Raw genomic sequence first — 17,094 nt, 5'->3', positions numbered from 1 at the left:
CATTTGTGACAACCACAGCAATTGCAACGATCATTTCCATGCTGAAAACATTTGCCTACAAAGCAGACATTTTTTTTTCTCTTTAAAGTAAACACTGGGGCTGCCTATGCTCCCTCTGAATCCTCGAAGGCAAAATCCCCCAAGCGAGTTGGCAGCAGGAGACAGGACATAGGCCCTCTACTCCAGGGAAACTTGTCTAACATCTCCAGACTTATCTTGAGGTATCTCCGCTCCCACCTCCATCCCTCAGCCTGACATTGGCACTGACTGTGCACATGGTTGTATCTGCTCTGTGTCTTGACTGCATCATGAAGGGAGTGGGTGGTATTCTCCTGATCTTCAGCCCAGGGTTCTGCACCTCTGCTTCATTAATGAACTAACAGTACAAAGAAGAATATCTTGAAACCCACTTCAGCTGGACTGTTTCCAGAGGAAAAATTAGACAAGGCAACACAGTGGGATGGAAATGTGTCTCCGTAAGCCCCATTTCAAAGGGTGCCAATGGGCAGCGTTGGTTTCATTGTCAAACAGGTTAAAGTTGAACGTAATGTGAAAGGTTGTTGGTAGGCCTTCTTGGAGCCCTGGGCATGCCAGCTTGCAGGTTAAATTATCAAAAAGGTCATACAGTGTCCAGGAAATGCAGTGGAGCCTACATCAGTTCTTGCCAGGCTCTTCTGGGTCCAGGTGTACCACAAAACAACCTTGCAGAAATGCTATCTACACAGCCAAGGGTAGAACCTCCAAATATTATAATGCTTGCATACACACCAAGGGACAGTCCACAAAGATCAGTGGCCTTCCCTAGGCTAGATGACTGAAGCCTTCCAGAGAATAGAGAGACTCTCTAGGTTATGTGGCATCTTGGTTGGATCAGCCTGTCAGACCCAGGGAAGATCTGGCTGTAGATCTTCTCAGAAACCTAACTCAGCCTCACCAGCCTTACAAATGTGCATGGCATCTTGTCACCTGGGTCAGAAGTTCTAACAGGGATAGCCAGTCTTGACAGTGCATATGATGTTATTATCTGCAAACATGCTGGACCACATTTATAACTATCATCAAATGCATGCAGTCTACGCTCTGAAAGTTGGACATATGTGGTAGAACCACAAAGGCTTGGCAGTGGGTGCATGTAGGAGCCCTAGCGATCCCGAGTTGCCTAGATGAAGGCCACAATCTGAAAGCCGTGCACAACGTGCCTTTCATCAAAGATTTGGGGATCTGAAAGTCTCATCCTGTCTTTGTAGGACCTAACCAAAAGCCAGCTACAACCCATGCCAGCCAGTGGGCAGGTCAGAGAGCCCCACCCAAGCCAGCCAGCCTCTCCCCCATGTCTCATCTGTACAGCGACTCGTGAACTTTGTCAGTTCCCCTAACTGACTGTGACTGCTTCGTTTTCAAAATATCAGTCGGCCTGTTCGAGTAATTTTATACTTAAATTATTTAAATGCAATCTATCTATTGAAGCAATTTCCCCTGCACTGGAGAAGTGTTTTCTTTTTTAGGAACTGAAGCATGATAAATAAATGAATAAAGACTTGGAGCTGTGTGTCTCTCCTGAAGAAGTGCTTCAGCGGCGACTCCCTCCTGCCAGAGATCTTGGAACTCGTAATATTCCCTGTGGCTCTGCGGCTCAGCATTAAAAATAACCAAAGACCCGAGTCACAGTTATTTTTTTTTTCCTTCCTAGACACGAAGCACATTTTATGCCACAATGACTGGGACATCACGGGGACAGTGCAGAGCTTGCTAATGTTCTCCGCTGCCTCTCTCCCCAGGCCTGCAAGCAGTTAGAATGGCTTAGCGATGATCACAAACGCTGTCCCATTTGGAAAGCTCTTCTTTAAGACAGCACGGATTAAAATTCATGAAAGGCGGCTTGCTTGCATAAATAAATTAAAAGATGCAAAACTAAAGTTTAAACACCCATACACAACTAGCATTTTGCAAACACCATATGCACCACAGTTCTCAATTCGGGGCTGTCATGCAAGGAGGAAGCAAAGAGGCCTCATTGAGGTTGAAAGCGTAAAATCGAGAGCACCAAGAGCACCTTTGGCACAGAAGCAGCTCCGCAGCAAAGTGTGAACTAATTGATTTGAACCTTGTCTAAGTGGGTATGGATTTTAGAGGCGCATGCCGATGTCTGGAGCATCCTGCAGACTCTGAGAGGGAAAAGCAAACCATGCTGGGTTAAATGCTGAGTTCTTGACTGCCTTTGCTAAATCATGGCCGGTGACTGACACCCCGGTTTTGTCATTTGTGAGATAATCAAAGGATGGCTGAAGAGATAGTTCAGGCAGTTCAATGTTTACCTTGCAAGCACGAGGGCACACATTTGCTCTCTAGAAACTGCATAAAGCTAAGTGTGGTGGTGTGCACTGTCATCTCAGTGATGGGATGTGTAGATCCCCAGGGCTTGCTGGCTGCTCAGCCTAGCCTGCTTGGTGAGCTCTGGGTCAGTGGATGACATTCAAAGAATGACAGCTGAGGTTTCCCTCCAACCTACACACACACACACACACACACACACACACACACACACACACACACTCACTCACACATGGGCACCTACACATGATACACACATGAACACACACACTCACAGGTATGCACCTACACAGGTGTATGCATAGATACCTGCATGAACACACACACGTTTGCATGCATGCATGCATACACACACTCACACATGTGCACCTACACAGGTGTATACACAGATATGCACATGAACACACACACACACACACACACACACACACACACACACACACACCCCAAGGGAAAGTGAAACTGTGACTTGAGACTGTCATGTGGAAAGGAAGGACTCTACTGCTCCCACATCAGCTGGTTTAGAGTAGACGCTCCCTCCTATCTATCTCCATCTTCTTAATATTTGCTGTGCTTTTACCCTGTGGACACATCATGGAAAGAGAGTGAGTTCTGAGGTCCAAAACCCCAGAGTTGAGAGTTTTACATCTGCTGCCTACTGGCTGTGTGGCCTCAAAGAGTTTCAGTTTCTCTATTTGTCAGCTTGGGATGCAACACCTGTCAAGTATCTGGTCTTTGCAATACTATGAGTTAAGCGTGGCCCCAAGCTCATCACCATTTCAAGAGAAGTAAGCTGATGCTGAAAGATGGGACCCAAAGTCACCTGCAATTGTCTGAGGAACTCAAGCCCTGCAACTCAGTGGCGTGTGTATTTTTGGTCTTGTACTGTATTTCTTTACCTTCTTTCTCACCCTACAGATGACTACCACTACCAGGTTAACATCTGGGCCAGTTCTATGTAGCCATGGATGTTTTGGTATATGGCCTACTTTGGTGAGATGAATGATTCATCTTGAAGTTTAAAAGCTTTGCCACCCACTTCTGACTCTTCAGTGCAGCTGGCATCAACACAATGGAGTTCATTCCATGCTAAGAAACAAGTGTGCTTTCTGATAAGGCTTTTCAAGGAGCCCAAGCTGCTGGCCTCAGATGGGGAGGGTGATGAGCTGGAAACTGGAAAACCTTTGCACAGGAGCACTGAGTTCTTGGGAAACAGCCTACAAGCATAAACTACCAGTTGTTCTAGCGTAGGATCCCAGAAGCTTTCATCTAGCATTCTCAGACTGGCACTGTCAGGAACACAGACCTCAGGCCCAGCTCCAAGGGAGCAGACTCTAAATCATCTTGTATCTGTCAATGTTCTTGATGTCCAGCAAGAAAAACAAATTAGAATCAATGGAAAGGAATTTAAATGTGAGCCAACTTTTTGCAAATATCAGGGGAAATATCCTTCCAAGGTAGGATGGTGGCCTGAATTCCTCCTTTCCCAAACACCTAGAAATGCCAGAAAGAAATGACCAGCAAGGCTGGGGTGATGGCGTAGTTGGTAAAGTGCTTGTCTCACATGCATCATGACCTGCATTTGATTCCCAGAATCCATGACAAAAGCTTGGCATGGTGGCACATCCCTGTCATCCCAGAGATGGCAAGAGGGCCAAAGCAGACAGTCGCTCCCTAGTTAACCAGTTTAGCCTACTTGGCAAAGTTTCAGGGCAATTAGAGTCCCTGTGTCAAGCAGGAAGCGGAACATGCTTCAGTGGAGGAGATAAAGCAAACACCACCCATGCACTGACCTGGGAACTGCTCTGAAAAACGGGTGGGAGGTGGAAAAGCAAGGGAATTCCAGCATTATTGACCTAAAAGCTTGAAGTTTTATGCTGACATCATAAAAAAAAAAGATGAAACCTACACAATTTGATGCTTGAACAAAAGCCCTCACAGAAACCCAGGATCCTCAAGGAGGAAAGAACAGACTTAACAGTCCCTTCATGCACAGCCTGCATACGGGATACTCATCTGTCTCAAAAAGGCTCTAGAGAGAAAAATAAAAGCTTATCCAAGAGTATGTACTCGTAAAGTCATATGTTTCATGGGTCTGGATTTCAAATTTATTTTGCATTGTTTGAAAGAATACCTTGCAATGAAACTATGGAATTGCAAAAACCCAGAAGCAGTAAGAGAAGAAAATGGATTAATGGACTGTCAGAATGATTCTCAAAAGAAACCAGAGAAAACAGAACTTAGAGGAATAATATTGTCAAAGCACTAAAGAAAACAGTTGTCAACCTTGATTTCTAGACACAAATAAATGCCATTCTTTAATCATAAGATTAATGACAAAGACATTTCTGGACACACAAAGACTAAGAGAAATGGTGCTGATAGACCTCCAGTTTTCAAAATTACCAAACATGCTGTTTCATGACAATGAACTGGGGTGAGAAGGAAGAATTAAGCTCTCAGAGTCTAAGCACAGAGGAAATGAAAGAAACGTAGCATTTAGTAGAGAGATAAAATTCCCCTAAGGACTGAGGAAAACCATGGGAACTTTGGTTAAAACTACAGGGCTCAGTACATTATTAATTACACTGTTATGCCTCTGAAATCTCACTCAATGACAGTGGTAAATTTTAAAAGCTACCCCATAGGAAAAAGCAAATAAATAAAAAACAAAGGCATGAGAGAGGAAAACAGTAAGAAAAAACTCTTTTGAACTTGGGATGTTAAAAAAATGTGCTGAGTGTAGATCCACCTTCCAGCATGGAGGGGACTGAGTTCAAGACCAACCTAAGTTACATAGTATGAGTTTCATGTCAGCTTGAGATACGTCATGATATGAGAAAAAAACAAATAAATACCCAATGGTAAAACTGAGAAAGCTGAGTCCTAAGCCAGCAATGGGAAAAGTCAAGAGTCAAACCAGTTTAAGTCATAGAATTTTCCAGAGGCTCAAAACTGTATAGCAGTAAGACTTTGTGGGAACTGGCATGAAGATTGGGGCTAGAACCCCGTAAATTGGGTTTAAAGTCTGAATGGTAACCAATTGGATCCCACTCTGCTGCCCACACCCAGGCTCCTGCAGCCATTCACCATCAAAGGCCCAGTCTCCAGAATAGCAACCTCTGCTCCTCAGCCCAGCAAGCCATTGTCACTGGATGCTGCCTCCAGCTGAGAGGCTGGACCCAGCCCCCTGTAATGCACAGCCTCTCCAGGTGAAGTTAGGGAAGTGCTGCTCTAAAGCAAGGGGGCTTCAAGGAGCAGGATGCTGAGCACAGCTGACAGAGATTCCGGTTCTAGGGGGTGCTGGTTGAAGTTTCCTTGCTGAATATGGTGACCCATCTTACTGACTGAGCTTTGGTGACCATCTCATAACACATCTAAAATCTCTGTTCAGCTTGGAAGTCTAAAATATGGTCAAATAGCCATAAGCTGTAAGTTACTCCTGTCATCTGAGAAAGCACCTGAAAGCCACATCTTGTTAATGGCACAAAATGGAGAACCACCGAGGAAAAGGAGGGCAAGCTCTGAAGACATTGGCTGATATATTCTTTCCTTTTTAATGGTCTTCTTAAAAACACGAGTGTAGTAAAATTTGGAAGTGGAATGTTACAAGAGTGGACTGTGGAAATCTAAACCATTCCATCAAAATAGGAAAACAAAGCAGAGACCTTCAAATTAGAAAAACTTCCATAAAATACAGAGGAAAATGTAGGTAAAGTATGAAATAAGTGAAATATAAGCTTTGGGAGCCAGTCATCAAATAATAGAATTTCTAAAGAATTTGAGGAAATGAAACATACATATATGTGCACATATACACATATGTATGTATATATACATTTGTATATACACATATATATTTATATGTGTATATGTACATGTGTATGCATATAGTCATAAATTTATGTGTATATACATATATTATATACATATGACATTCACACACATATATTATAATAGAAATAACCAGGACTGAAGAGCATAAGTTCTAAAGACAAGATAAAAAACATTCATCAAGGCGTGAACTTTTTCAAAGTCCTTTTTAAAGACCACACAGCAAGGTTCATTTCTGTGAAATTTCCAAATGCTCAAGACCTAGAAGCCAGATATGGTAGTACATGGTTTTAGGAGACAGAAGGCAAACGTTGAAGAATCCAATAGCATTAGAAATATCTGGCCCAAGGTGGGCAGTGACGCACACTTTTAATCCCAGCACTTGGGAGGCAGAGCCAAGCGGATCTCAGTGAGTTCAAGGCAAGAGGGCCAAAGCAGATAGACGCTCCCCAGTTAACCAGTTTAGCCTACAGACAGAGAGGGGAAACAGGAGTAAAGAGAGGATCCAGGGGCTGGGGAGATGGCTCAGGCAGTAAATATCCACCTCACAACTGTGAGGACCTCAGTTCAGATCTCCAGAACCCACATAAAAAGCCAGTGTAGTGGCATATGCCTGCAACCAGAGTGATAGTGAGTTGGGATGCTCAGGCGGCAGGCAGATCCCTGGAGCTCACTGGCCAGTCTACTTATCAAGGTTCCCAGCCAAGAAAGTCCCTGTCTCAAAGAAAACATGGAAGACACCTGAGCAAGGGCATCCAAAGTTATCCTCTGACCTATACACACACACATACACATACATGAATACACATACCTACATGCACACAACAGAAAAGAAATCAAAGAAAAGAGGAACTCAGCACAATCAAAAGACAAAACCTAAACTGAATGATCAAAAGAGAGAGTATCACTGGGTATCATGGGAGTTAGTATCAATGCTATGAGCTTTTGTAAGTAAAGTGGTTGCCTCTGGAAGAAGAAAGATGCAGGCAGGAAGGTTTTGTTTGGTGTGACTTTGGAAAACTATTGAATTCTTTGGTCATTATTCTATAATTCATCATAATATCCGAATTTGGCTATCATAGCCTGATCCTGGTCAGAACAGGAAAACATCTTGACAGCTGCCATCATTGAACCAACGATGACCTTGGGCCAGATATTTCTTTTTTCTTTTCTTTCTTTCTTTCTTTTTTTTCCGGTTTTTCGAGACAGAGTTTCTTTGTGTAGTTTTGGTGCCTGTCCTGGACCTTGCTCTGTAGACCAGGCTGGCCTTGAACTCACTGAGATCCTCCTGACTCTGCCTCCCGAGTGCTGAGATTAAAGGCGTGCACCACTGTCCAGCTTGGGCCAGATATTTCTAATGCTACTGGACTCTTCAACGTTTGTCCTTAGTTTATTTAAATAAGAGTAATTTGAAAACAAAGGGAAACATTAAAAGAAGGTCTGGAAAGTTCAGTTTTACTTAAATATGATCATCTTTAAGAAACAGTGTAACCAACAGAGGTGTGGTCATTTTTTTTTTTTTTTTACTCAAATTAGTTCATTTTACTAACTGTATTTTCAGATGTTCCGAGAGTAGGTGGGGTGGGGACACACTGTTCTGTAGGTGAAATGGCCGCTCTGAGATCCTGGCCTTTTTACTGTTCCTGGGAAAGGCAGAAGAGGTGAACAAGATCCACTGCTTCCAGTTGCTTGGAGACCTTGCTGGAGTCACATGGCAACTACCCAGATTGTTGGAGACACTCCTGACCATGTCAAAACAGTGAGTGGCCTCATCTTCTGCTTTAGATTTTTCTAACAGGAAAAGGAGAACACACAAAATAGTTTTTCTATTATTTTCCACAGCCCTGAAGGAAATTGACTCCAATTTTAATAGCATTTCTCTTTCTTGTTTATCATCACACAAGCCTTATAAAAACTGCAGACTCTAAATGTGGGGGATGAGGTGAAAGAATGAAAAAAAGAGACTGTTCCTTCCATCCAGTCTTTTATTTTATTTAACTAAACATAAGGCCTATGTTGATTCTGCAGGAGAAAGTAGATGGAAAATAGATGGCTCAGGCCTGCCCAGCCAAGCCCTGAATTGTACCAAAGGCCACACCACGGCACTGGTAAAGAGCACCAGACAATTCCTGCCTCACCCAGGCCTGACCTTGCCTCCCACACTCGTGACATAACTTGCCATGGACAATGTTCAGTGCTGCTCTGTGCATATCCTCCAGTGACGTTCAAATGCCAGGATGACAAGCAAGCCTCCTCTGGGTCACTACTTCCTATGTTACCCTTCTCCTGATTAGAAGTCCCACTCTCATTTCTTCTGGTGTTTTCTCCAGATCATAAATCCTTCCCATGGCTACAAAGCGAGCTAGGAAGGTATCAGTACGGCATTTTCACCCATCTACCAACACCGTTGAAGGGCCAAGCCAGGGGCAAGGAAATAACCAGAACGCTACTACTACCTGTCATAACATGGGCACTGTCACATGGTAGTGAAGTGTGAAGCCTCTACAGGCAGATTACTGAGTCCAAGTCCTGACTCTTCTTCTCCGTTAGCTATTCAGTCAAGCATCCTCTTAGCTCAGGACCTACCTTCCTGCTTCCCCTCTCCCTAGGGTTTGCTTCTTTTGCATAGGGGTCTCTTCACTGAATTTGTTCTGGTGAGGTATACTATTTACATGCACATCATCCATGGTCCCCAACTCTCTTCCATAATTTATATGTAGCCCTGAATCTTGTCAGCACAGGTTCTGCTATTTGATTATGTAGTTCATCTTCTTCCTTACTGTTTCCCCATATTTATCTCTTTTGAATGTAAGATACATGAATAAAAGGGGCTTTGTCAGTCTCTGCTTTATTTTCTAAAATTCAAAGGTCATCCTATAAATATTTGGTGGTTGGACAAGTTGGAGCAGCTACCAAGTTGCTTCTCTGGGTCGTAGTTCATCGTCTATAAGATTGATTAACAATTCAAGCTACATCTTAAGGTCACGTGAAAGATTAAGTTAGGCTAGAGTTTAGGTAGACAAATGGTGAACATGCCCTCTCAGCTACCTTGCCTCCCTTGATTCCATCTAAAGCCTCTCCTATGGGAGCAGTTGGGCTGACATTCCTTCACTTTAAGAAAGCTGACATGGTAGAAATAGAGAGAGCAAAGATGATGTATTCTTGGCTTTAAAGTTCAATACCCTCAGTCCAGAAGTAATACAGAAAAAACCTGAGAGTGTCGCAAGGTATTTGATTACACTGTATAAAGATATGTCACTGTGATTGACTTAATAAAAAGCTGAATGGCCAATAGCTAAGCAGGATTTTCAGGGCAGAGAGGACACTGGGAAGAAGAAGGGCAGAGATGCAGAAAGTCACCAGCCAGACAAAGAGGAAGCAACGTAGGTAGTACAGAGTAAAGGTAATAAAGCCACGAGACAAAAAGTGGATTGATAAAAATGGGTTAATTTAAGTTGTAAGAGCTCATTAGTAACAAGTCTAAGCTATCAGCCAAGCTTTTATAATTATTAATAAGTCTCATGTGTTTGTTTAGGAGTTGGCTGGTGGGATGGAGAAAGTCCTACTACATGAGAGAGCAGGCGATCAACTAACTCCTGTTTTTACTGTCTCATCAGTTACCTGTATAAAATTCTCCAAGTATATGACAGCAAGCAAAAGAGGTGTGAACTTTCCACTTGGCTCCATCTCCAACCTGGGTGCCAGTGGCAGGAGAGAGGAGAGATCAGCAGACTTATAGGTACCAGAGGATTAGACCCCTCCTTAGGGTCCATCTAACCAGTCAGAACATAGCAGTCTGAAGATACACAGCATCAGGGAGTGGAGGGGGTGCCATAGCTCCTAGGCTCTTAGGAGTCTACAGTGGCTCCTGCATGGCACTTTGAAAGCTTTGTGTTTCTTTTGCACTCCATGAAATGGTGTTAGGATGCAGAGGGAAAGATGTCATGGAAGGAAGCAATAGGGACCATGCAGCTAAGGACCAAGTAATTTGATGTAGCAGTCTCTGTGTGCCTGGGACAAGAATACCAGTGACCCAGACCAGGAGTTGTATCTTGGTAGCCACTTTCATTAGGAAAAGAATGGCCTTGGGCCAGAACCTCAGCCTTTCCCTTCCATATACCTGAGCTAGGATAATTCTCAACCTTGGAATGGAAATGTCCTATGAAGGAGAGTGACAGAGGAGGAAATTTTTGAACTTTTCCTGAGCTTAAACCCAAAGCAACTTATGAGATACCCCAGCATCTGATATTCTCTGGTGGCAACTAGAATTGTGTGCATGCCACCAAGCTGCATGAGGACTTGAAATAAAACATCTAGAGAGATGATTTTTAAAAATTAGAGAAAATTCTGGAGAAATAGGCAGAGAATGATATGTATTTAACTCACAGAGTATGTAGCTTCTTGCATACCATCCCCACAAAAATATGCAAAGAACTCAGTGCTGTGTCTGGTGAGGAGGAAGTTAAGTGTAGGCTGCTGTTATTACAGTTAGACTGGCCCAACACAGGTCATCCACTTTACCTGCATCATCCCTACCTCCCCTAACTGCTCTGGGAGGGAGGTATCTTATTGGTTTTTTATTTACAAATAAGAAAATTAAAGTTTTGGAAAGATTCAAAGATATGCCAGTCACATACTTAGACTTTGGATCTGGGTTGTCTGATTCTGTCTCAGCTACCCACAGTCATGTCACTGTTCTGTTTAGGAAGGGGATAGATAGCTGGACTGTGGACACAACTGGTCAGGACACACTGCCTGGTGGCACTACCAATCATTAAGACCACCTTGTCCAGTCATCACAGGGTTCCAGGCCATGAGTAGCTATCCAAGGCTGTGTTAGCTTCTCCAAGGTTCTCCAGTAGACAGGAATTTCTCTGTGGTATTGAGAGAACCCAGGGCCTCTGGCCTTTGAACTGGGGCATTGGTGGTTTTCCCCTACAAGGTCTTTTAATTCCTCAGCCTCAACACTCTCAAGCTGGCAGAGTATATGGGAGAAAAGCAAAGATTTCCTCTGAAAATCCTGAAAAATGAGGTGAGGTGCAGAGGGATGAAATCTTTAGCATCTCAACAATGCATCACAGTCAAAGGGCCACAGCTATGGATCTACCCTCTGCATGAGAGAAATAGAGGTCCAAACTATGGTTTGCCATCCAAGGGAGGAGCCACAGGGCCCAATGCCCTTCACAGCAACAGTGAGCCACGTGGATTTTAAAGGGGATATGAGGGAGCTGGGTTACAGAATCAAACACGTTTCTATTTCCAAAAATTCATAAGTACATGCTCTTAGATTTTGCTCACTGAATTGGGAGGTGGATAAAGAAACAAAGGGCAATGTCATAACGCATTGACTTCTGGATAACTTGGCTATGTTTCACCCACTTTTCATAAGTCAGTCACACACACACACACACACACACACAGACACACACACAGACACACACACACACACACACACACACACACACACACACACACACACACATTCTGCTCTACAAACTCTGCCTAGTCAGTTGTTGGAGATGGTATTTTCAGGATTCCTTTAACCTAACTCCATCCCATCTCCTATTTCTGCACATCACCCCAGCACCCACCTAACATTACCTCTTAGGCACAGAGTCTAACTTTCTCTGTAGCTGCTCTATCCATGGCAAGCATGTCAAAGGCAGATGTTCCCTGCTCTGTGATGCACCTTCTAAGCTGGGACATCCATGAATGTTCTAGGCTCTCACTGAAGAACTAGAAGGACTCAACACAACCCCAGGACAGGCTTCCTGAGCTAGAACCCAGACACGCACCACCACCACCACTCAGTACAATGAGCCCAGGCCTGAAAAGAGAGAAATTTGGAACCATGCTGCTCACTCTGTGAAGGGCCTTCTGTATGTCACCAAGACTGAGTGGCAAGGCTACAGAAGCAGGGAACAGAGTTGAAGCCAATGAAAACTGCACCCATCCATGCCAAGTTGGATCCCTCTATCCATACACAGGGAAGGGTTGAGGGAGGCATTCTTGTGATGGAATTCTTTGGACAGAAGCCCAGAAGGGCACAAACAGATGTTTTTGCTCTATAGTACTTTAAGACTTTGAGCAAAAAGGCTCTGTCTGGTGACATGCCCAAACCACACCCAGCACAGAACATGGAGGGGCATGTGTTCCAAGTGGGGGGATCCTTATGCCGGAAGAGAAGACACCAAACCTGTTTTAAACTCATGGCCTGCGAAGCAGTTATGAGGCATGCATCTCCTCTGATGCTGATCTCTTTGAACTGTGATGTCTTTGCCCTCTCATGAAAGCTCCCCACTCTGACAGAGAAAGAAGAGGCCCAAAGCCAAAGCATCAAGGTGCTCTCAAAGAATTCTGCTGAGTCTCTGCCGCGTGTCAGGACCTGTTCTAGGTGTGATTTAGTTCCCACCCCACATAACCCTTCCCTCTCCCTGCAGGTAGGTACAGCATGCGATCTTCAGTGTGATCATTGCACAGGCAGGAAGGCTGCATGTTGTCATGTTCCTATCTAGTTATCTGCCCCACCCTGATCGTGAACTGCCCAAGGGCAGACACAGTCTCTTTTTGTATCTATATTTATTCCCAAATCCTAGCAAAGATTATGACTATAACTAGTGCTTAGCAAACGCTTTGCTGAGGTCTGTTCTTCAGAAATCTGCACCTCTGCAGAGAGAAAGACACTATCTATTGAACTCTGGCTCCCTGTGGCCCTGGCCGTGACAAAGACCAATTAGGATTCCTAGATAAATGGCATCAGGGTCTTTACCAGACACAGAGAGCAGGGAGTGGGCACGAGAGAGTGACGGGAACCAGAACCAACTGCGATGTGTGAGTACTAAGACGAACAAGAGAGTAAGAGGTTAGGAAAGGGGTCAGGGTTCCTCCTGGCAAGGAGGCTCACAGTTCCCTAGCAGATCTGTTCAAGACTGGAGGCTGAAGGAAGCTGATGAGACTTTTCCCTCCCACCACTTGGGGCACAGTCTGGGGGTTCAAATCTAAAATTGAGGCCTTCTGCCCCCCTTGGCCAGACTCTAGTGAATCAGTCAGGAGTTTGCCTATTTCCTAGACAAGTTCCCTGCTTGGTGGTTTGATATATACAGTAGTGTCGATCTGATACTGGTGTCAGGCATCAATATCCACTCCACACATCTCCACAGAGGCACAGACACACACACACACACACACACACACACACACGCACACGCACACGCACACGCACACGCACACGCACATGTACACGCACACAGGCACACACACAGAGACACCTACAAACAGAGAAATACACTTAGACACACAGACACATACACATGCACTCACACAGAGAGATACATACAGACACAGAGAAACACTTTTGCACACACACACACACACACACACACACACACACACACACACCACTGCTAATGACCACAGGCTTAATGAAATTCCCTCGTTCGTGTGAGCGGCATTCATGATTCTATCTGGTAATAAATAAGCCTCACAAATCGAAAACTAAAAACTTCCAGATTTCACCCTGCTTTTCCTTCTGTCACTTCTTTTATGCCGCATGAATTGAATATTAGTTTCCCGTTTCGCTGAAATGTCGGATCACTGGGGTAGCTTGAGCAGACTCAATTTCACTTCCAGTAATGGAGTGAGATTATTCAAAATTATTTCCAGTGGGCTGCGCCGGCCTACTCCTTCTGTTAGGAGAATAGAAGTAAACAGGTCTCCACCCTCCTCCCGGGCTGACATCCTGACCTGGCGCCCCTCTGCCTAGCTCCTTAATCACGGGAGCATTTCGGTGTTAGCCACGCTCAATTAATTCATCCAGGAAAGTGTCCAGTCACAGGGAGTTGATTTGAAGTGAGATAAACTGGGCATCTGCTTGCAGAACCAGATGATCCCAGACACACACGTCTTCCTCGTCCTGAGAACTTGAAGCGCTCTCTCCACATTTAAAGCAGTCACTTTTCAGCGCGGTTGTCTTCCCTTCTCCCTTGAGAATTTAAGCAGCAGTGTTGACAGAGGCAATAAATGGCGAGCTTCTCCAGAAATCTAACAGGACACTGAGAAGTCTCCCAAGGAGCTTGCTGTTCCCAGTAGACCCCAAGTCTGACCTGACCAGGTGGAGAGCACTAGGGCATCTGAGTGGAACGGAGTTTTTCTCCCATGCTGGACATGCGCAGCTGGTTCCTCTCTCCAGTCGAGCAAAAAGAGCTGAGCCAGCACCTAACAAAATGGGATGTCAACATTTTTTTTTTTTTTTTTTTGCTCAAATTTGATAAGCAAAGGGAGATTAGCGCCCTTCCTCTAGACTCCATTTGGAACAATGTTCCTTTCAAGGCATCCAAATTGGCAAGGGAGCCCAGGCCCTGCAGACAGCCCTGAAGCTTGTAGGGAGAGAAGAATGTGTTGTCATCAACCCAAGCCCAGTTTTAGGTGCAGTGGAGTGTCCCCGTAGGGCAAGATGGATCTATCCTGTGAGCCCTCCCAAGACCAGTTCCACAGTGCTCTGACGAAGACAGATAGGGCAGGATTTGTCCAGCAGAGAGGAGGACCCCAGCTGCTGGTGGCCTCAAGCCACCCCCAGAATCCTACTTTCACAGTAACGAGAGCATTGCATGGCACAAGCATTCTGGGAAACCAAGGACCAATGGGAGTGTTGAAAACAGGCTTTCTGTTCCAGGGACGGCTAAGGTTTCCACCCTGCTGCCACCCCTCACATTTTCCACTGATGTCACCTCAAGCACATAATTGGTGAAAAAGAGACTTAAAGGGGAAGAAAGGGCCTGTATGGAAGGACAGTGGGATGGAGGAAAAGACAAACAGAAGGCTGGGCCCACCCCACAGTGATCAGATCTTATAGTCACTTGGCAAGCAGGGCTGTGGGACAGCCTTTTCTTGCAATATGTAGCTTCCTCTCCTGACCACAGGAAACCACACTGAGGGAGGCATGCTTCTCCACCAGAAAGGAAACCTCTTCTTCACCTTGTATCCCATGCAAAGAAGCAGAGAGGTAAACTGAGGCTGGGGACCCAGCCCTATCTCTACTGTGCTGTGTGATACTGAAAGATCTGTAGTCCTTCTCTAGGCTTTGCCTATAGAGAGAGAGCCCTTGGCCAGTGTTTGTTTATATAATAAGCTGATCTGTGAATATGTTATCAACACTCCAGTCTGAAGGTCTCTGCAGGTAGCTCACAACAGTTGACATTTGTTTGTGAAATAATGATTCCATGTGAGCCAGGCGCCGTGCCAGGTTCTTTGCTTAGAACAATTTTATTTGACTTGTGTATCAACAAATGATTAGTTACATGTTCTCTGTGTAATCGCTTGGCCGAGCACGAGGTCAGACAAATATCTCTGTCATCACAGTGCATACAATCTAGCTTGCTCAGTTTTACCTGGTGACGCCATAACAAAGCAGTAATGACAGGCCATTCTATATCATACATGAGGAGAGAGCAGCTCAGAGAGGCGCAGTAACTTACTCAGGGTCACAAAGCGCTCAGGCAGAGTCAAGAAGAGAACCTTGGGGTCTTCTGGCTCTCAGTCCGTGACTCTGCTCATTCAACTCAGAGCTCCCCGCGCAAATCAGAAAGAATGTCAAAATACTCTCCCATTTATGAGAGGGGGACAGTGGGGAGGAGGAGAGGGATGAGGGAGAGTGAAGGAGGGAGGAGAGACAGTGGAGGGAGGAAGAGAGAGAGAGAGAGAGAGAGAGAGAGAGAGAGAGAGAGAGAGAGATAAAGACATCTTCACGTCTCTAACAAAATGTTTTTGTAGATCTGCCCCTAGCTATCACTCTCTGGGAGGCCAAAGCTATGACCTGAGCAAATTCGAATAAGCTAAATCCAAATATTTCTTATACCAACCAGGAAAGAAATGCTGAAGGGGCCAACAAGGGAAAAAAAAGAAAAAAGAAAAAGAGCCAACCAAAAAATAAGGCTCTTATCATAATAATAGGCTTACATTAAACCAAATAAAGTCATTCTGAAATGACTATAGAGAAATAGCAGAGGCGCCGTGCCCCTGGGCTGGCGCTCTGTTTATGCACTGCACATTACACCTTTCGTCACAATTACCTAAAGTGGTACATTTGTAATTCCATAATGTATGGAATTCATTACATAGTTTTGCAATGAAATTATCACACTGTGCTTGGGACATCTGCACTCTGTCATACATCATTCTATTCATTTCTAGTTAATTTAATCCCAATATCTGCCCACATGATAAGACAGATGTTCAGCTACGCTGCAGCTTCAATGGCTTTCTGCCTTGAAGAAAGTTGAATCCGTTGAAAGAAATGGCATCTAGCAGACGGAGCGCTCACAGTATTAAAAGTTGGGGCGTTTGCCTCTTCACCGTCATTAGCTTCATTATTTGTTGGTCTATTGCAGTAACCTTTGCCATGAGGATCAATATAAGGCTCTCAGAGGAGGCAGGGGCTGATGGGAGCACTTTTGTGAGCATTTCTAGAGCCTCTGGAAATGAGTTTCCATGAAAATTCATTTAGAAATATCTGCATGTCATTCGGGGGTGGGAGGAAAGTAGATAATTTGCACTATTCCATGAGTCACATTCCCTGTTTCCAGGAGGGAAGGAGACTGTATGGAGAGGCTCCTGTCTGCCTGGCCAATCTGAACTCTTGCCTTTTGTAACCTCTTTGACTCCCCTTAGCTTCCCTGGAAGGCAGCCACAGGGTAGCCAGAATGAAATTCAGTGTCATCTACAGAATAGCTTCCCCTGGGTGGGAATTCCAGTGGGTGAGACTCCATCTGTGTGATGTGGGTAATTGATTCACCAGTTTAGAACCACATCTTTGCCATTTTCATAAAGTAAACACTAATGGCTAAGTCACAGAGGTGGAGCAATGAGATGAGATAAAGTACTGAGTGCTAGACAAGATAAAGTACTTAACTTGTCATGTAAATAATAACATCG

The sequence above is a fragment of the Peromyscus californicus genome, unplaced genomic scaffold (genome assembly GCF_007827085.1).
Source record: "Peromyscus californicus insignis strain IS unplaced genomic scaffold, ASM782708v3 Scaffold_4__1_contigs__length_199733344, whole genome shotgun sequence".
Classification (NCBI taxonomy): Eukaryota; Metazoa; Chordata; class Mammalia; order Rodentia; family Cricetidae; genus Peromyscus; species Peromyscus californicus.
The sequence above is the reverse complement of the archived record's forward strand: the minus strand, read 5'-3'. Positions refer to the sequence as shown.